The 22496-nt window shown below is 41.9% G+C and overlaps 1 protein-coding gene across 8 annotated transcripts in view; it reads right to left on the bottom strand.

Moving 5' to 3' along the window:
- STAG2 (STAG2 cohesin complex component) overlaps nucleotides 1-20584 on the bottom strand; it is a 74291-nt gene extending 53707 nt beyond the window's left edge. For 2 of the 8 annotated variants that reach the window (XM_068152097.1, XM_068152095.1), the window contains exon 1: nucleotides 20388-20584. The gene's annotated coding sequence lies outside the window, so the exon portion shown is untranslated. Of the gene's footprint in view, nucleotides 1-17872; nucleotides 17897-18295; nucleotides 18372-19036; nucleotides 19129-19921; nucleotides 20044-20387 lie in introns of those variants that run through there. The other 6 variants (XM_068152089.1, XM_068152093.1, XM_068152092.1 and 3 more) reach the window with 6 other exon arrangements.
- Between the last annotated feature and the right edge of the window lie 1912 nt (nucleotides 20585-22496).

Here is a 22496-nt window from a genome sequence, read left to right on the forward strand (position 1 = left end):
TATTGTCATACGTATGACAATACTAAAGATTTAAACCACTGGGGATGAAGTACCATTTGATGCTCTCCGGCATCACATGGCCTTTAATGGGCAGTATGTCCTGCTACTTGTTAATAGTTCTCATGTAAGAAATATGAAGGCAAAACCCAAAAATTCTGGACATGATTGTTCTATTTTCTGGAGCACACAAGACTAAAGGGGGAACAAACAACAGAAAGCACCTGTATTAAATCTTTTTAAAGAAACTGACTGATTGTTGTAAGGGTAGAACTTCTATCTTCCCTGGGGAAATGAAGAAAACACATTTTGTCAAATCATTCATTGTGCAAAAATCTACCAATGTTTCTGTCAGCAAGACTAACATCTATGCAGAACTTCTACTGTAATGATGAATAATTAAAAAACCCCACCCCACTATGTGTGAAAACAGTCAACAAAAAATTAAACACAGGAGAGAAAGCACCATAACAAGCAGCACACAAAAAAAAAAAAATCACCAAGAAGGGAACATCACACGGTGACCATGTTTAAGTATTCCGTACTAATGGCAGATAATCATATTCCATAAGCAGAAGGATCAGAGGTGTGATGTTGCAAATGCAGTAAATCCCCAAGGAAACAATACGTCTTCAAGATATTATCTAGAAACTGCTCACGGTTGATAAAAGCAACATCAAATATCACATATCTAACTATGCACACAGGCAGATAACAATTGCCCCAAACTGATACTGGCAGAGGGGGGGAAAAATGAAAGGCCTCATGACTTGTATCAACCTCAGAAGTTACAAGCCAGCAAAACTCAAATCAGCAATATTGCAGTATTCTAGACCCTTCAGTCACATGAAAGATGGGATGTACATGCATTTTGTCAAGACTCAAGAGAACCTACTGATAAAACCATTCATCCACAATTAGCCAAATTCCCATCTTTCACAGGAAATACTGGTATTTGAGTATTTGTAATACAAACATAATATAACTTATGAAGAGCACTATTTTAAGAAACATTTAAAATAGTGTAATTTAATATAATAATTTCACAGCAAACCTTTTGCAAACTTGTATACAGGAGAAAGTTTTTGCATTGGATATAGGTTACCTGTTTTCCTGTAACCCAGCCTGAAACCAAAATACTTATGAACACCCAAGAATCCAAAGAAAACTACATAGCTGGACTAAAAAGTATTTCACATTCCTTGCTTCCCCCAGCCATTTTACAGTAGGCAAAATTTCTGCTATGTCTGCCCCAGTGCTGCCTGTACTTTCATACCTGCAGAGAATGAAAAAAGATAATGCATTGTAATAGATGATGCCTAGTTCTCCAAACGTTCTCAAGTATTACCATACAGACAGCACTCATTTGCATCTCTAAAAATCAATCTACTTGCCCCTGCCACACAGGCTCTCTGCATTCTCTGTGATCCCTTACAGTAGGATCAGAAGGAAATCATGCATTTTTACTAAACGTGTTGAATCTCACTAACCTGTGACAACTGCTTGGAACTTCTGGAAGGTTTCTGCAATTCTTCACTAATAACTAAAAATCCTGCAAGCATGTGGAGTACAGGCAGTCAAAATACAAATCTACACAGTAACTCATGAACTAATTTATCAGTGGTTAGTAAGGAAAGCTCTGTCGTAATTCTGATACTACAATCAAAATTATGTTCAGTGACATCCACTTGCAATGCGTATATACTAAAATATGTTGGTCACCACAATTAATGTAACCATTATTTCAAAAGACAAGCTTTAAGCTTACTTCTTAAAACAGGCTATGAAAATAACAGTTACCCTTCAAACAGGGCAAGCTGTATGGTGTTCCCTGAAAACGCCATGGTCTAAGAAAAGAAAAGTAATTTTCATAAAACCATTTAAGTCACTGTCTTCATATGACTACTGTGGAATCCAAAATGTTTTTCTAGAGGCTACCTACTAGAATCCCATGTTTCAGTCATAAGAAAAAAGCATTAAGAACCTAAATACATACTATTTTCCCCCTTGTGATTGGACATTGGTGTAGTTTCCAGGAAAATGCCAGAGCAAATGTTACTGACAAGAAATTAGAAAATTTCTTAGCAATAAGATCTTACAGATCTTTAAGCTAGGTACATTTTACAGAGAACTGCAAATAGTTAAATACAGTTGACCAAAGCATTAAGGTTGACCATCCACTAGTCAACCTACCAAGGTGGTTTAGGATACACTAAAGAATTCAAACTTTGTAGCACATCCCAGTTTTAAGCCTCCCTCATTAGAATTACATAAGCCAAACACATTATTTGAAAATTCCTCAGATGGTGCTCATCTAACTTAACTCTAACAAAACCCACTTCCCTCAAGGTCTCAGCAGCATACCTGCTCACCAATGTCTCTGGCCTTCAACAATCACTTTCCTAAGCTTGGGTTTTCACAGCACAGTTTCTGAAGCACGCACTGTTGCATGTCAAAGTGAGATTAGAAGCACTGCGTGTTTTTTAAAAAGGGAGAATTGTATTACATAAACTTTCTTACTAACATTTACTCAAGAACACAGTTTTGTACTTCTTAGTCCACAGTAATTAATCATTTCAGTTAAAATTGACTGGTCTCACATAAAAACCTGTCCTGAGATGACAAACACACACGTGGCTTGTACACTCTCCATCAAGACATGCAAGAGCAAAATGGAATTTTAGTCCAAGAATTGCTAACTGCTTTGTGAACTTGAAGCTGATTTTGGGCTTTCATATTTCTATGGGCAGGGAAATCTTTAGTAACCTAACAACGTATTTTAACACTTTAAAAAAAAAGGCCCCTTTCTAATACTTCATAGGAAACTGCACCAAGTAACAGTGAATGACAGAAAAACAAGCAAAACATTTTCTTTGTCCCTTTCCAGCCTTTTGTCCTATCTGGTACCAAGTGATCAGTTCTACTTTCATAGACAGGAATGGGTCTCCACATCCCACTATCCCCCAGGCCTTTATCCAGTTTAGCAGGCCCTGATGGTTTCCTATGCCTTGTCAGGGGTAGTTGTTAACGTGCGCCCATTAGCTTCCATCTCCATTACTGATGACTCCCATCTCTACTTGCTCTACTAAAGACCATTTACCTCATAAGAAGAATTAGCAAACATCAATGCAAAGATTTATTTTCTTTTTAATGTAATTAAATAGGGCAGCATTACCACGTCTTTCAGAGAACTGCAAAAGACAGCAGTTCTGAGTTACAGTGTCAAAAGACAGAATCTAATCATAACTCTAAATACGTGGGGGCAGGAATGAAGGAGGAGGAAACAAATTAAAATGGCACGGTAAAGAATCGCTTTAGGAAGGTAACTGCTACCAAATTAGAGCAAGACAAATGATATTCAGCCATAATGAAATGGACAGTATTTACCTACAATTTAGTCTTTATTAAGCAAAATTAGTATCACTGATTTCTCTGCACTATCTTGTGCCTTTATTTTAATTAGGCTCTCAGTGAAGAGAACTTTAGTATTCCAGAAGTAATTTACAGTTTTTAGAAACTTCAACAATAATTAAACTCATGAATCTCATTCTGTACCCCATAAAGCTACACTGGCAGACACCACAAACTAACAGGAATATTCACCTATATTGTCATCATACACAGTCCACCAGGAACAATGCTTAGGGGAAGAATAACCCAGTCTATACGAAGTAACTGTGAGGCATTTTCAGAATAATTATCTTACTCCAGAATGAAGCCACACAGGAAAATTCTAAGCACAGAAGATCAGGACAGTCAGAAAGTGCAGCATGAAACTTAAGTTACAACATCTTTAAGGTTTCAGCATAAACTTCTGCCTTTTGTGCCAACAGCACACAGCACTACACGAGTCCTTTGACACTAACACCAAAGTTGTTAGCACTTGAGCAAATCAGTACCAGATTACCCTGTCATGAACTCAACATGTACTAGGCTGAGGCATGCAACTCCATCTCTGCTAATTTTGCATGAACACAATGCCAGATCTGTCCTGGAGAGAAGATGTGTGATCTATCATTAAACCTCACTGAGAATTATAGGTTGGTTTTACAAATAGGCAGAGTAAGTTAGCACCATCCTAACACGTAACTGTGCCATTTTTGATTCACTGACAGAGTGCTGGCATCAGATTGTTTTGTGAATTATAAATACTAGTATTACAGCAGTGGCTGAATTCGCATTTTCTTTAAAAGAATGCCTATACAGTGGAGCAGGAAACCAGGAAGGGAAAAAAGGAGGAGGGAGAGAGAGATACAAAATAAGGTGCAAAACACATAGCTTGAAAGGTCACTGTTACACTAAGTATTAGTTAAAATCCAGTGTTATTAAAAAAAGAAAGCCTAACTTACATAGCAGGATGGAATATCTCCACAAGTACAGACAAACATATTTGTCCAGTAAACCCAATATAAACTAACCAAAATCCTGTATTTTCCTTAAAAACCACTCTCAAGTGCCTGTTTGACATGTCTAAGTGATTAATTCGGTCATCTACATGTTCACCAAGCAAACTGCAAAATCTTCCTACATTTTATTTGGAGCATAATCTATTCCCACATTAGCGGCTTGAGAGAATCGCTTAGAAAAACAAAAATAACTATGTGGCAAAATTTGAGCGGGCTGAGAACACAGACACCCCAGATTCCTAATACTCTGGACTATGTTCCAGTATGTTGGAATACACAAATCTCAACATAGAACCTCCAACAGATACATTTCAACTCCAAACCTCATTGTTAAGTCTACTGCACACAAACTACCAAATCCCCAAAATGTACATATATGTAAAAGCATCATGCTCTCCAGTAGTAAACATTATACAGTACTATTACTGAAATATAACATCAATGTAACACACTGTATTCCAACAATCCATTTCTAAGCACTTCCACTAGTTTCACAATCTTTACTCTTACAAACCTTCTCCAGCAGTCAGTTACCTTTAGCAAATTAAGACACCCAACAGCAACAACTTGGCCAGGTAATAGTAATTTCAAATTCTTTCCTAGTATTCCTTTCAACTATCAACTCAAAGCACATTTTATACCAATTTAACAGATTGCATTAACTACATCTATCCTCTCTTTTGCTAATGAATGAAACTACAAACCACCACCATAGTAGTTTGATAATACAACTGCTTTAAAAGTTGTCACACTTTGCTCCAAATCTAGCTTATCCCCTCCTAGCTTATCCACTCTGGCTACAGCACTATGATGCATTCAAGACAGCCAGCATAGCTTTACTAGGGGCAAATCCTGCCTGACTAACCTAGAGGCTTTCTACGACAAAGCTACTGTTTTGGTGGATACAGGATGACCTATGGAAGTGATCTGTTCTTCTACAAGGCCTTTGACAGGGTCCCCCACAACATCCTACTGAGTTGGAGAGATAGGGATTTGATGGGTGGACTCTTCGATGGTTAAGGATGGCCACATCCAGAGGATAATGCTCAGTGGCTTGAAGTCCAGATAGAGAGCAGTGACAGGTGGTGTCCTTCAGGGATCCATGCTCAGACTTCTACTGTTCAATATTTTTAACAATGATACAGATAGTCGGATTAAGCACCCCATGATCAAGTTTGCAGATGACACCAGGCTTAATGATGCTGTCAGTATGCCAGAGGAACAAGTTGTCATCCAGAGGGACCTGGACAAGCTGAAGAGGTGGGCCCAGGTGAACCTCACGAGGTTCAACAAGAGCAAGTGCAGGGTTCCACACCTGGACCGGAACAATCCTATCAATACAGACTAAGGGATGAGATGATAGAAAGCAGCCCTGAGGAAAAGGACTAGGAGGTGCTGATGGGCAAGAAGTTGGGACATGAGCAGACAGCGTGTACTTGCATCCTGGAGCACTGTGTCCAGGTCTGTAATCCTCAATATAGGAAGGACATGGACCTGATGGAGCAGGTCAAGATGAGGGTCATAAAAATTATCAGGGGGCTGAAGCACCTCTGCTACAATGACAGGCTGAGGGAGTGGCCTTCCAGTACCTAAAAAGGGGGCCTATAAGAAGGATGCAGAGAGACTGTTTGTAAAGGCTTGTAGTGGTAGGATGAGGAGCAATGGCTTCAAACTAGATAAGGGCAGATTCAGATTGGATATTACAAACAAATTCTTTACCATGAGGGTTGTAGAACACTGGAACTGGTTGCCTGGGGAGGTGGTTGGGGCCCCATCCCTGGAGATAATCAAAGTGAGGCTCAATAGGGCTCTGTGCAGCCTGATCTAATTGAGGATACCCCCGCATACTGCACAGGAAATTGGACTACATGACCTTCAGAGGTCCCTTCCAACCCAGAACATTCTATGATTCTTAGTACAGAACCTTTCAGATAGTTGCAGAGAGCAAGAAAGTCTCTCCTTCACCTTCAGATTAAACAGTCTCAGTTCCCTCAGCCACTGCCTAACAAAGAACCACTAGCTCATTTTACTAAGTACATTTAAGTTCTATAATCTACTGCTATTACAATGTTTCTTCAGCGTATCAGACATGATTAGAATCTGCCACTACTTTCTCTAAAACCAGGACTAGCTTTACCCATAGACAGCACTCACCACTGAGCAGTCTAATACTGTAAGAGTACATAATGAGACCTAGTTCTGTTTCTTAATGATTTTCTTCATTGATCTGTGTAGCTTCTAAAAAGCATGCTGTTACCAGAAAACAAACAAAATTACTTGTTTTACTGTGTTCTTCTTTTGACTACCATTTTAACTAAGATCAAAAGAATTATTAGAACAGCAGCAGGCCTGCACAGGGGACACTCATACACCACCGATTTTCTTTAAAAGCTAGACACATTTTAGACACTTAGTGGAAGTCAGAAATCTGAGAGACAATTACTTCTAAAGCTACTGAACTTCACAAAGAAAAACCCTCATTTACTGAAACTAAACAGCAAATTAACATATATCAGGCATTTAAAAATCAGTGAATAGTTTGTCCAAAGACAAAACATAACGGAATGTAGAACACTGGACCTTTTTCTATAGATGCTCTCTCTCTGAAATTTAGTCTGCTTTTAATGCATTACAAGTTACAAATCAAACATGCTTACAGACTTAACTTTGTTCTGAAAACTGTATTGCCAGAGACTACATATTACTGTCAGACCAAATTTTTTTACATTCATTTAGGAAATTTCTCTTTCAACTCTCTGATCCATGTTTAAGACCAATACACCCTTACCTAACACTTCATTTTCCTTAGTATTCAGTATGTGTCTCCACAAGATGCAATGCCACAAAAAAGTACCCAGGCCAAACCTGGTGTAGAAAAAGAGAGCTGCTTCAACACAGTACCCCACCCTATACCATGATGGCCCTGTTATCAATATTTCTTCCTACTAGTGTGCACCATTTCCAGCACATAATTTACTGCATATACCTGTTCTTGAAAATTTTCACGTTTAACTCTACTGAGAAAAAAAGGGAATGACAAAATCTTGAAGTAAGAACTGCTGTAGCTTCTCTTTAAAAGGATGTTTAACATGAAAACATACCAAATCAAACTTCCGAAGATGTTTATAAATTCATGCGTATTTCAGTTACCTGAAGAAAGGAATACTTCAGAATATCTTCAAAAGAAATACAAGCAGTAGAAAATCTGGTTAATGCATGCTAAAACATACAACTACATAACTTTATGTAAAAACTGCTACTCCAAAGGGACATTTCTATAAATTTTAAATGTTGGGTTTAAATCCACACTGATTTCTCAGGCACGGCTGCAGCAAAATACTTCCATACAACACACTAGTCACCTGCAGATCACCAGCACAGACAAAGCCTGACATAGTAATTTTCAAAGTAGAGTATGGGGTCCTAGTAAAAACATACATGGCTACCTCTGGGTTTGTGTTGTGAGAACTTAATTGTAATCAAAACACTAAGCACAATATATTAGTCATCCCAGCTATATTTGATAAATAACAGTTAACTGAAAATTACCATTTATAATGCCAGAACACAGAGAGAGAAAACCTTCATAATCTTTTAGTACAGGTATACAGTAAGCAATTAAAGTAATTTTCAACACTACATTTTAAGAATGACAGACAGCTCTTAGGAAGCAAGTTCAGAATGAACATTATTCCTGCAGCATGACTTGTTACGAATACACTACAGCTCTCCAGGCTAGAAAGAAATAAACCTTAATATAACAGAAACAAAAACTAGCAAGCACAGAAAAGCCTGAAATACTGCACACAAAATGAACGAAGTGCTATTCTTTCCAGCAGTCAGCATCCTACAACACACGGACCTCCTGAAGTGTAGCACTATACTCTATTCATAACTTTTTTTCTACATCACACTTAGCTTGAAGGGTGGAGTGACAAAAAGGGTATGTTACTAAGATGACAAAGATTATTCTTAACCACACTAGTTACAGCATTTCTTTCTTTTCACATCAAAAAAGTAGGGGTCAAAACTGGCTGTCACTGATTTATACTGACAGAAAATGGACTTGAATGTTAAATAAAGATTAGTTAATATTTGCAGAAGACTTTGAACATACAAAATGCTATGGAAGTAGCAAGTATTAAGTCTTCCCACACACTCATTCTGGCATGCCTCCAAACAGGGAAGTCCCACAGAAACATTTCAACAGCAGTGCAGAGAAACTGAGAGCACTCAGGCACTTACAGCTACATTCACAACAGTCCTTCTAAGGAGCACCCAAAAAAGTGAGAATAACCGATGTCCACTACCCATGCTCACTGTCTTTTACACATTCAACACCAAAAAATAACTCGTTCCAACAAGAGTTATAAAAACTGACACTACACAACCTGAATCTCCACAATCCTCTCTAGAGCCTGAATTGATCTATAAAACTCACCAAATTCTGTACATGTAGCTTTCCCATTGCCTAGTATTTCTCACCAGACTACAATTTAACAAAGCAAAATCACAGCCTACAGTGTAGCTCTAAGTTCATACAGAAGCTTATTTTCAACCAGTCATAGCTTCTGCCTAGAACAGACCAGTATTCCCGGATCTGCATTCTAAAATGATGACAAATTAAGCAAAGAACTATTATGCAGCAGTTTCCATCAATAAACAATAAAGCTCTTCCTAAACACTTAGAGTTGGCATCTTCTTACCTAGTTTTAACAAAAAAAAAAAAAAATAAAGAAAACTTGCAGAATGTTTTTTAAAAGAGTGAAGAAAACAAAACAAACAGAGCCTAAAGTGAGGTAGAGAAAACAGCCTGGCAATGTGTGCAGGCATAACTGCATTATTTCTCATTATCTCTAAAGGACAATATTAACATTTTACAAGATTTAAAAAGGGTATGTCTGGTTTAATTATCAGATACTCCCACACATGAGACCCGTAGCCTCAGCATTCCCCAAAAATCTCAGAAGCTAGGAGGGATTAGGGCTCAAGACCATTGCATATGATGATACACATTCCATTAAAAGGGTGAAGACAGACCTCACGTATAGAACCAGCACTGCAGCTTCCATAAACCACGGAAAACTGGAGAGTGCAAAGGCTCATAATAAGATCTAACCACAAAAGGCTGGTAAGCATCCAACTGAAGGAGGAGGTCTAGCAGAGTTTTGACAACAGCATCTGATTAACCATGTTAAGACTATAAGGAAAATCTTGAGGAAACTCTTCTCTAACCATTGCTAAATCTTCTCTTACTCCTTCAGACTCAAAGTAACACCTGCACAACTTCTAACCAGTGCATAGACTGAAACTTGAGAAAAAAAATACATGATCTTCCTGCCTGCATAAATTAATGCAAATCAACAGTAGTCCCGAATTTCCTTGCAGAGCTCTAATTGATCTATGACAGGATATGTAACATTTCAGAGAAAGAAAAAAAGAAAAAAAAAAAAAAAACACACCACAAGATAAAGTGCAAAGATTAGAGGATTACTTTTGGAACTGGCATGGCGCCCAAAGGGTTTTTAAGAGTAAGATCAGGTAGAAAAGTAGCAACAACAGCAGGAGACCATTTGTAGGATTATGCAAGAATGTATAAATCCTCTCTGTAAACAGAGCTTCCCTAACCAGTTTTGAATGCAAGGTACGCCTCACAGTTGATATCCCCTTGGCACAAAAAGGATAAAAAAAAAAAAAAAGGAGAATTCAGGTTTACAGATTGCTAGTGCATTTGTGAGTGCATATGGAGAATCTTAGTGCCTGACCTACTGTAGATGCAGACAATACTTGCTGTATTTTCTTATATCCACAGTGTTATTGAACTGAAAGTTTCTGGAAATGTTTTTGACAATTTTATATCACAGTGATGTACACAACCTGTGTCTTGCCGTCTTTGAAAATTTTTGCTCAGCAGCAGCTACTGCTCTGAGGCACAAATACTCTCTAAGTACACAACTCTCATAAAACCATTGCATTGCTGAATAGAAATTGAGCAATATAACCAGAAAGAGAATGCAATGCAGCAAGAGAAATAAAATGCCTAAAGGCTGATTTTTCTGATTATTTTTCAACTGTCAAGCTACAGGTCTTCTATTTTCCAAAAATCTGCTCCATTTCACAGTACAATAGTAATAGGGCATACACACACAGAGCTACATCAGCAATTCAAACATTTTAAAAATAAAACACATACCAACATAAATGGAGCAGTTTTGAAAATACAGCTAATCAAAGTAAGTTGAATGGAAGCCCACTTAATTAAACACAAGCAGCTTAAACATGGAATATTGAAGAGAAAAAAACAATCCAGCAGCACACATGGGGGATTGGGGGGGGAAGCCACAAATATTTTTCCATTTGAAGTATTTACCTCAATAAACTACTTTTATTTTGGGAAATCAATATGCAAAAGCCAGTTACCTCTTTCTTTTTTTAATTTTTTTTTGGGGCCAATCCTCTATTAGGCAAGTAGTGACAGACTTGCAACACAGATGCAAGAGAGAGATTTGTGCAGCTTTCCATTCTGGTTACCATAGTTTCAAATGAACTGTTAATTTCTAGAAATAATACTTATGAGAAGGAATAAAAATATCACTGTTTAAACGTGAAAACTGCAGTAAGCACAGTTTTGATTGGTGTATGAATAACACAAGCAAACAGGTAAATACTTAGGAAAGGAAATTTTATTTGCAGGACATTGTCATAGACACAGAAATCAAGTTTGAGCATGAAGAACAAGAGAACAAAACCAGCAAGTGCAAGAATAGGAAAGAAAGCATCAAAAAGTCATTAAGACCTAAAATAAAAAAGCATCATCCAGTAAGAACTGCATGATAGGTTGCCACAGTGATTGTGGAAATGCTATCCTCTGAAATATTCAAAACCTGACTAGACAAATTCCTGACCAACTTGGTCTAACTAGGTAAGTTTTAAAAGCAGGTTAAACTAGACTTCCAGACAGCCTTTCCCTCCTACACGATTCTGTGACCTAGAATATGTTTTCTTCATTGTGGCATCAGTTCTAGGAAGCAACTTCCCAGACACAGTGCAAAGCTTTATTTTAGATGGAGTGGGGGAAAAAAAGTATTTTGTATATAGTTTTTAAATAGGTATGTAAAACAATGACAGAAATGCATGCCAGCACACCCAAGTGTGCAAGAACGTAATTCCCACTCCAAATAGTGCAAAATAACATTTTCAGTTACATTTGAATTGTATTTGTTACCCTAAATCAACATACAATAGTCCATTTAAATTCTACTTTGTCTGCCACAAGCACAGCACTGCCATATGTATACTGCAGCCAGTGGTCATTCCCATAGTGGAAAACAACAACAAAAACAAAAAACACAAACACCACAAAACATTTTTCTTCAGGGCAAGGCAGGGGGGGCAAGGGGGAGTGTAGGGTGTCAGGATTTAATTATTCAGTTCTCTAAGATTAGAAATTTAATTAGAAATTTAAAATGTTACTAGTGGTTATGATGTACCTTCTTATTAATCAAATTACATTAGTTAGCCACTCCATCCTTAACTACCAAAATAGAAAAATACAAAACAAAACTTATTCCAGAATTCATTTAACATAAAATCACCTTCAGATTGAAATCTAGCCATTTGAAATGCAGACCCCATGAATTACAAAACTGCATTCCTGACATTTACTACTTACACTGGATTTTTTAGTAAAAATACAGATCTGTAATATTCACACCACCTACTCAATACAAGCTCTTCTCATATTGAAGACTTTGACAACTAAAATGAGCTGATTACATTACTTGCATATGATCTGCTTACTAAATCTTGATATGGTCCAAACTGCCAGAGTAGATACTTAAGGGACGAACTGTGACTTAGTCTATAAAATTACTGGTAATTGTGCAAGACAGAAGTCTTATCTTGAACAGCTTATATTTATTTGCAAACCAAGTAAAAGTCTATCTTTTTTCCCCTCAGATGAGATGCTGCAAGCATGGTATTATTCAATAAAACTTAGGCTGAAATCCAATCCTGTGTTAAGAAAAAAAATGCAACTCAGCCATAACCAAGAATAGCAACGTCACCTCCAAATCAAGATAAGATTGTTCATCTCTTTCTAGACAGATCACATGTACTAAGCAATAGGAAAATATCTGCATTAAGTCCTCTTTGCCACATGTACTACATCATGACATCTTCCCAGGAAGTATACACTTGACAAGCATACACTAAATTAGTCAGTTGGAGTTTGGTACTACTCAGGGGAAGTCTACAGGTAAGGTAAGTCTTCCTGCAGCCCACCCACCCACAGCTCACTCACTGGCCAGACGCTGAGCAGCACTTCACCAAAACTCAGCAATAACTCAAAGTCAATTCTGGAATGCAGTCCCAACTAAATATAACATACATTCCTAAGATTTGTTGTTTCTTAAGGAGTCTTTACTTTTGAGCATGATTTGTACTTTCTGAAACATCAGTGTATTTCTCATATTTTGCTGGGGAGGGGGGAAGAAATTTCAACTCCAACAATAATTCTTCTTAGCAAGCTAGACCACTGCAGACATCTGTATTACATGGCAACTGGCAACATTTGAGATCATATTCAAAATACAAGTAAAAGCCATTAACTTGACCAATCAACATTAAAACAATAGGAATAGATACAAAAATACTTTCTTCTCTAAGAGAGACACAGAAGCACTAAGAAAAAAATGCTGTAGAAAACTATTCTTCCACTGACTTCCAGGGCCACACATATTCCCTTGCTTTAATCCAATGACCAACTTCTACTGAATTAAAAGCCTAAAAACATAAAACCCCACAAATGGTTATGTATGAGCAAGACAAACAGCTCATCATATTCAGAGCTGTAAGAAAATAAAACGTACATCTACCTTAAAAAAACAACAACAACAAAACCCAAAAACCCAACAAAATCAACAGCCAACACACTCATCTCTAGAAAACTGGGTCTGGGTGAGTATTAAGAATAATTTCTCAATCATAGAACACAATCTACCCTCCAATGTATGCCAGTCTTCTTATATCTACTCCACTGATTGGACTTTTTTACAAATATAAGCACTCTGGAGGGGTAAGTTACAGTTGCTTACACAGTCAAAAAATACAGAGATCATGCAATTAAGTACATAACTGGCCATAAAGTGTGTAGCCAACAACTAACTTCACTTCCCTCCCCACTCACAGTTAACTGCATAGAAATGCAGTCCCAGAATTTATCCCAATTTGAGTCCTTTCTTGACTCAAATTGGGATAAAGAGGTTTAAAGAGACACTGCGCCTATGTTCCTCTGTGCAACTCTGTAGCCACTAAAGGCTACAAAAATCTGTTGCATGAAAGCCAAAAAGATACCTTAAAGGATGAACTTTTCTCATTCCTATTTCCAAAATTGTGTACCAGATCTCTCCACATATCTGAGCAGTTAAAAGTGTTTGTAAGATGAAAGAAACATCTCTCACATTCCTTTCTTCTCTACTCAAGATCTCAGATCTCTGTTATTTTATTAGTGCAACACTTGGACACAGAGGTACTAAAAACAGATACATTATACTGTCAACTACTATTGCAATGGCATAACCCAGCAAACTTAAGGACTCTGAGTCTAATCTTAGTGATCTCAGCCACCAAACTGAGAGGTTCATGAAAAATAACACAGTTCTGGGGTTGATACCTGGACAATGAAACATCTTCCTCAAGACAGAAGTTAGTCAGATGACAGCCCCTCAAGCTTGAATGAGCCAGCATCAGCCCTACATTTGTCTGTGGTGATCACTTTACATTTACTCTCAAAAACCCCAAACAAATTGGGAGGAAGACCAAAATACAACAAAAAACTTCATCAGTTCTATGAACTGCAACACAAGAAAATGTAAAGAAAAATTCTAATTAAGCAACATATTATTAAAAGTACATTTTTAATCTCCAACTCTCAAAACATAAGTTTTCACAGTATCACTCATTAGCAAATCTCTGACTTTGTTAAAAGCCAGATGAGATTCAAACATTTATCCTTAAACCACAAGAACACACAATCTTTTGAAATTGATTCTGTTTTTCTCCAATATAAAAGACTAACTGAAATGACCAGATTAATCTTCAAATATGAATTGTTCACAGAATGGTGGAATGGTTTAAATGGTTTACTCCTGAAAGTGATCCAGGTTACCAAAAGATTCTCCCTCAAATTTCCTTGAGCAAAACAAAACCCAAAGATCTCCTAACTTACTTACAGCCACCCCAGGCCTGGCTCTCCCCCAGACACCAACCCCACCCCAGACCCTGCAGTGCCCCCTTGGGAGCAGGGACAGCCAATGCAGCACAGTGACCAGTGCCGTGTCACAGGATGACCTGAGGCCATGTCATACCGCCACCAATATGTGGTCTCAGATCTTGCTCCAGAACGAGTGCAAACCTGAATAGATTACAGCAAGCAACTCATCATACTATAAACACCTTTGTGTCAGGAAGGACCCCAATGTTTGCACAAGAACGTTTGATCTGCCTGCAGCCTCATTTAGCTGCGCCTGTCCGCAGCCAACAGGACAGAAGGGTCAGGAGGCACAGAGACAACCAGAGCAGATGAAATCACAGGGCCAGTGACAGAAGAGTTAAGGGACCATAAAGAATTACCATTTTCACTTACCATTTGACTTTAAAGGTGGAAATGATCTAAAAGGTTACATGGCATTGAATCTAAACCACTGCAGTAAGTCTTTATGTCACCAGGTAAGGTTTTTTGATGCATGTGGACAGGAGCTCTTTCCATTCCTCCACAGATTTGTGTCATATAAGCTTCCTATTTTCCAATCTAAAACTCCAACTCCCAGCCCACACCATTTTCCCAAGGACTAAGTTATCACTTCATTCTCTCTTCTTTCTCAATGATCCTCATATAGATAAGCTGAAGTTTTCAGAATGTGAACGTTTTAAGTGATACCAAGAAAGCAACCAGAGCTTATTTAAGAATATTAAACTGGTATGTTGATGGCTGCTATCAATCACTTCTTTCCATTGCAAGACAATTACTGAAGCAGATGAAGCTCTTCAAAATTCTAGCATCTAGCTGACAGAGACAAAATCTACACAACATTCCTCTTCCAGTATGTTTTCTTAATTCCTCACACACACAAAAAACACCCAACACCACACCTATATGAAAAAAACCAAACCCAACTATGAAACCTACCACCAAAAATCAACAGCACAATTTGGGAAATTTACACCTACAAAACTCTAAGTTTACAAATTAATTGAAGAAATGGTCACACTATTGGCAGGGATCACACTGAGTTCAAAACTTCCCCTCATTTGACAAAACACAGCATTCCAGTAACACAACCAAGAAGCATTAAGTAACCAGCAGAAATATTTTCTTACTTTTTGGGATTCATTTGATGAAAATAAGCAACCAAAGCATTTAAGGTTTCTGTAAAACATACAACTTGTTTGTGCTGGCATACAAGTTACAGAACACTTAATCTTTCCTGTAATGTTTGCTTGCAGCAAAACAACAGAAGACAGTAGTTGCATCAAAACAACAGAAGACAGTAGCATCACAAATGAAAATGACAAATGAGGACTCTCCAATCATTCCAAATTTGAACCATAAATGACGAAGAAAAAATCTAATTGTAAAAAGTTCAAAATACTCTGGGTGTGACAACATCATTTAATGATCTCAGCCTAATAGAACTGCTCCCACCACCAAGAGCATGCACTTTCAAGTGGTTTGTTGCCTTCAGCTATCTTCTACACGAGACAGTAACAGCATGTAATATTCAAGAGAAGCTGGCTACATTACTTCTTTTAAAAATAACTCAATTACTGTTGATATGTTATACTGAAAGAAAACTGAAGACAGCATTTAACTGATAATTCTATTTACACTTCTTCCAAATGGATATTATTCCATTCCACACTTTTATGCCTTTAAAGACTTTAACATGTAATGCTAGAATGTGATACATTCTTGGAATCTGAGTTAGATTAACAGTCAGCTAACTGAATACTCCTCTTTTTGAAATGGAGCACTCAAGAAGTGCAATGCCTTTTTAAACTAAGTATTTTAATAAACTATGAACCTACTAGTTTAAGTAATTTCAAGGATTTCTTTTTTAAGATATATATTAAAGTATCATAGCATCATTAATTTGAACACATCAATAATTTCAGCTTTTGGGGACAAAACATTAAGACTTCACATCTAAAAAATGAAGGGAGGAAAAAAGCATCTCTACACAAATTTTGTCTTCTTAAGAGCAAGTTTAACAAACCTCTACATTGCTTGTTGACTTTATTCAGTACTACCTCCCTAAAACTGTAAAAAGAGGAAAAAGCTCCAGAAGCATAACTCTGGGCCAAGTATATCACTTGGAAGACAGCTCTAGGAAGTTTCACAGGAAAAGTAGAGTCTCTCCCATCCCCCAGTTTCCATGCCTGGGTTTGTTTGGGTTTTGTTTGCCTGAATCTAAGCTTAGACAACATCCAACGTTACTTTTACCATAGCTAACTTAATACAAACAATAACAACAGAAATTCACAGTTTTCTCTCAAAAGCTGAATAAAACCCACCTGAAGATGACACCATAGTTTGCTATACGAGTTTGCTATAAATGACTCCTCAGAGCCCTGTAAGTTAGGGAACAAGATCTACTTGTTATAAGTAGGAACAAAGTAGTAAATTTTTTGTATTACTTTGAGGCTTTCTTAGTCTTTTATTCATTAACCCAAATGGTATGGGTATAAATAAACACCACCCCATTCCGTTCTAGCGCTGACAGCCACAAGATGAAGGTTCATGCTAACAGCATGGTGACTGTCCTCTCACACTGTTACATTTTGTAATGGAACTGTAATCACGGTTCTAAGAGAAAAGAAACTGTAACCCAGCAGAGACCCCCACGAAAGATCTGTGGCATCCTGATTCTGCAATTCATCACTACTAAGATGCCACAACAAAAATTAAGAGTCGAGGACGAGTAATACCAAAGCAGAGATTGATGTCTGTCAATTGCATCATCACTCGTGGTATTTATTTATCTGCAGATAACCAGTCAGACGGCACAAGGCTACCTTGTAAGTCCTGCAAAGGTCAATACTACACAGACAATCCAGAATAATCATACAAACAAAAAACAGTGGATTTAGGGGAAATGAAATATGAAAACGGGAAAAAGTTGTTTTAAATGGCCAAGCATTACAAACTATTAAGAAGCGATCTATCACTGATCAAGACTGAACTGCAAAGAGTTAACAGTGAGATCTGTACTTGGAGAACACCCCACTGAAGATAACGCTGTGAACTCTGTAGTTTCTGGTCATTTAAACCAGGAATGAACAAAACTCCTAGACAGCATTAAAACGACCGTACAATGGCTTCGAGAACGCGCTCCAAAATGCATTTTCTTTCTCTTTCAACTAAACTAAACAGAACTTAAGAGACGTTAACGCGATTCACACGAGGTGACCTTTGCACTGCCGCCACCTTTCCGAAATAACTGCGCTTCGAACACACTCCGGGCAGCAACAGCCGCGGAAGCTCCACTTTGGCTGTAGATGAGAGCCCCCACCCACACGCCCCTCGTCGAGAGCGTCGCGGCTGGGGTCCGGTGGCGGGGCCCATCCGCGGAGCCCGCCGCGGGACGCGGGAGGAAGCCGCCGCCTCCCGCCCGGGCGCTGGCCAATGGGCGACGGGCAGAGGCAGGCGGGAGGGTGAGGCGGCGCCGGCCCGGAGCGGCAGCGGAGCAGGCCTCGGCGGGGCCGCGTGTGACGCACTTCGGTAACCCGACTCTCCGCCCCCAGCACGAACCGCCGCGCTGACATGGCCCCTCCTCGCCCCACTAAAGGAGACAGCAGCAGGCCGCAGCGGAGCCTCGGATGCCCCGGGTTACCTCCGGACGCTCCCCGCTGCAACCGGCCGGGACAGCCGCTCCTCCCGGGGGAGGGGAGGCGAGAGAGAATGCGGGGTCACACCGGTGGATAAGGCGCCTGAGACCGGACACGCCAGGGTGTGGCTCCGGAGAGTACACAGGAAGAGAGCACTTACCAAGCGCGGCAGAAGACGCGGCAGCTTTAGCCGCACTGCCAAAAAGTAATAATTAAAAAAAAAAAAAATCAGAACAAAACCCCTCAAAACACCAAACACCCGCAGCTACAACAGCACCGGACTCGACGCGTATTGAAGTTTGTGTTAACTCTGGGCACCGCATCCCGTGGGAAGACAACAACAGCACGAGTCGAGCTGGAGTTGTACAATCAATAAAAGCGGCCAGAGTCGGGGCCGAGCGCCTTCACTGCCCGCTCTCAGAAGAGGAGGAAAAAAAAATAACAATTGAGGTCGGTCCCACATTTGCACAGGACAGACCGATTATACAACGCTACCGCGATGAAGGAAGCATGGAGGAACATCGGTTGCAGGCACCCGAAACCAGCTCACCCCGGCACCGGGCATACGGGCAGAAGGAGGGGAACACCCGAAAAACAAGGCCCCCAGCCATCTGCCCTCCTCTGCTCCTCACTCCCCTATCCCTCCAAGTCTCAAAGCACGGCAACAGCTGTATCTATCTATCTAAAACCATACAGAGAAAATTAAGCGCCAACAAAAAACCACCAGGAAAGCTCTCGCTTCCTACCTGGGCAGGGTTCAGCTCAGTTCAGTACGTGCCGAGGAGGAGGGGGCAGAGAAGCACTATATGAAACAAAAGTGGCGCCAAAACCCCCCAGTAAGAAGCATTCTTCTTCCTCCTCCTCCTCCTCTCCCCCTCCCCCACCAGGGCCAGCGAGAGCCCAGCGGGGTTCCTGCAACACGCGGCTCCCGGCATCGGGCAGCCCCGGCACAAGTTAACAAGCGCCCTTTCTTTTAAAAAAAAAAAAAAAAAAATTAAAAAAAGAAAGCAGGCTGAACGGAAACTGCCACAACTCTTCCTCTTAGCAGGCAGCCGCCGAAGAGCTTGCCCAAAGTCACTCAGAGGGGAAAACTCGCTCCACAAAGGCCTTCCCCGAGCTGGGCGGGGGGAAAAGGGGGTCGCCAGCTCTTTCACAGGAAGCAGCGAATGGAGGCGGGGGGGGGGGGGGAGGTGCAGGTCAATCCTCAGTTGGGCCGAGGGACCTCGCTTTCGCCAGCTCTCCAGCTCAGTCACTCGGGAAAAGGCGGCCAGAGTTGCCCTAGCTCGGGCGAGTCAGTGGGAAAAGACGCAGAAGAGGAAAACCCAATCCCTGGGCGCTTCCCTCCGCGGGAAGCCGCCGGCAGCGGACTGGTACAAACAACTTCAGCTGCTGGGCGGCGGGAAGGAGAGGGAGCGCTGTCAGGGTTGGGAGTCCCCTCTCCCCGTGCTCCTCCGACACTCCACCCCGGGGCACCGATAGCCGCCCCACCATTTTCTGCTGCGCGCCGCGCGGCCCGGCGCTCCCTCCCCCCCCCCCCCCGCCGAGCGCGGCCCGCTCTGTCCGCAGCAGCTCCGACCCCCTTTCCCCTCCCTCCCCACCCCTAAGCGACCCGGCCCGGTTTGCCCACACACACACAATGCCCGAGTCCTCCATCTTGCCAGCAGCCCCTGCTCGGCTCGGGAGACGGGGGGAGGAGGAGAAGGTGGTTCTCCATTTTAGCTCGCTAAGCACTGGGCCCAGCCTGCCCGCCGCCGGCTGTAAGGAGAAAGAACTGGGCTCCGGACGGGCAGCGGGGTCCGCTTTCGGCGCCCTCTCGCTCCCTCACTCGCGCTGCTGCTCGCGTCCCCCCTCCCCGCGGAGGCGCGCTGGGAAGGGGGGGTGGGGAAGCGGGGGGCTGGAGTGTTTTCGCGGCTCGGCCCCGCCGTCCTCCATCTTGGCTGCATGGAGTCCCTGTGGCCAGCCGGCCTACCGACCCGCGCCCTCTTCGCAGGCCCGGGGACCGCAGGCCCTGTCCCGGCTTCTCTCAGCAGCCACGCACCGCGATCCCGAGTCCCCCCTCCAAACTTCCAGAAGCTTCGCCGCCATTTTCTAACTTACCTTGCCTAGTGTCGGCGTAGGCAGCGAGGAGGCCTAAGGCGCGTAGCTCCGCTCCTATATCCCCGGTCCGGCTGCCGGTTGCGCGCCCGGCCCAGCCCGGCCCGGAGACTTGGCGGCGGAGGGGGGGTTTAGGGAGGGCGCGGGGCGCGGGCAGGTTATTTAATTTGGCGGCGGCGCTGGGGATTGTTTGGGGTGTTCGCTGCTCGGCGGCTCGCTAGCGAATGGAGGGCGCAGGCGCCACCTGGCGGCCACCCAACGAGGCCCGCTCTCCTGGGCGTGGGGCGACACCTGCCGTCCGGCCGCGGCAGGACCGCGCCGAGCGGGGTAAACAAGGTGCCGCGCATGCACACGCAGCTGGGCTTCTCCCCCGCCGGCTCGCGAGCGCGGGTGCTCGTCGGCTGCGGCCCGGCCCGGGGCGGGGCGCGGGAGAGCGGGGACTGAGTGAGGCGGCGGCGGGTACTGCCGGGGACGAGGCAGGCGTTGCGGGCCCGACTGGCGGAGCAGGCCCAGCTGCCGGCTGCATTCCCGGGGCAGGATCGGGTAACCGAAACGCGAGGACAGGCTGAAAAGGAGCTTCGGCACGGCCCGAGAGGAGTCAGGGGGATGCGGCCGGCCTCGCAGAGGCGCACACGGACGTGGGGCTTGGTGGCCTTTCTCATTACATTCCCATAGGAAGTGAGCAATAATTGTTCTCCTGAGGCCAACTTCAGTCTTCCAGCAGTAACCTGTTCACCGCTTGCCGCCTTTGCTCTCCAGCCGGGGCCGTGAGCTGCCGATGCTGGAAGGCGAGGGAGGCATAGGCGGGCGACTACGGGGCAGTCTCCTCGCCGGCGCCAAGCCAGCGCTGGCTTCTTAAAGCCAACCACAGCTCATCTGTTTTATCTTACTCGTTTTGCGTTCAGGAAGTAAAGTCGTGTGCGAGGGACCCAGCGGTTTTGGAGATAAATGCAGAGCTGCCCGCAGGGATGCAGAGCGCCTTATCTGGAGAACGCCAGGCTGGGTGGCGATGCGAGCAGAAACGATATTTGCTGGTGCTTAGGAGCATTCTGAAATGTTCTGCTTCTGCCTGTAACTAAGTGCTATCCCCGTTTTAATTTACATTTGCTACTGAGCTCTCAGGGCGATTCTTTTTTTCTCCCTTCATGAAGATTCCTATGACCCTGAAATGATCACATATAAGCAGTGTTACACATTAAAGCAACCAGATATTATATTTGTGATGCTTATTTTTCTAAACACAAAATTCTTTAATTCTTTCTGTATTGGGGGGGGTGGGTTGGTGGGTTGGTTTTTGTTGTTTTTCGTTTTGTGGTTTCTGGGTTTTTTCCCCTTTTTTTCCACTCTGTATTGTGTAATTCTAGGCGCAGTACTCGTGCAACAGCATATGGTTACATCAGTCATCACAAGAATACTTTTGTCCTGGTAATTAGTCTCTAATTGTCTTCTTCTGCTTGTCTGCTTTTGAGGAGAGGGTTAGCATAACTAAGCAGGCACCAAGCTGAGTACTCTGCCCACCTGCCTAACAAAGGCAGGACACTTCAGAGTTCATCACATAACATCCAGCCTTCAAAAGGAAGAAGAGGCATTGCAGAGCAAACAACACTTAACATGAAAACTGGTGTCAGGAAAAAAAAATAGTGTTTAAAATAATAAATTTATTTTTCTCACGGCGTAACAGGGGTTGATGTCGCTTTGCAATTCTAGGTATAATCTATGGGTACATGAGACTGTCACAGAAGTCGGTCGTATTCTATAGCTCGAATACGTGCCAATGCTGAGGGGGGAAACAGGAAAATGAGGAGGGAGTTTACCTCTTTAGAAACACTTTGAAATAATATCTGGAACACTTACTCATAAAACTCCATTCAAGGTTTTGGTTGCAGCTACAGATGCTGATCTTTAATGTGAATCTGTTAATGTCTGTCTGGAAATTGTAGAAGGATTGTGAATAAAAGATAATATGTTAAAGCACCAAAGAAACAAACAACAACTCCCCCCCACACCAAACCTCAATTAAGTTTTAAACTTGCCTATGATATATACAGTTGTTAAATTACACAGAGGAACAGATGGAAAGGAGCTGGATCCATTTCTGCCTTCCCTCTATGA

The sequence above is a fragment of the Melanerpes formicivorus genome, unplaced genomic scaffold, assembly GCF_026170545.1.
Source record: "Melanerpes formicivorus ecotype bairdi unplaced genomic scaffold, bMelFor1.0.p_v2 SCAF_22, whole genome shotgun sequence".
Taxonomy (NCBI): Eukaryota; Metazoa; Chordata; class Aves; order Piciformes; family Picidae; genus Melanerpes; species Melanerpes formicivorus.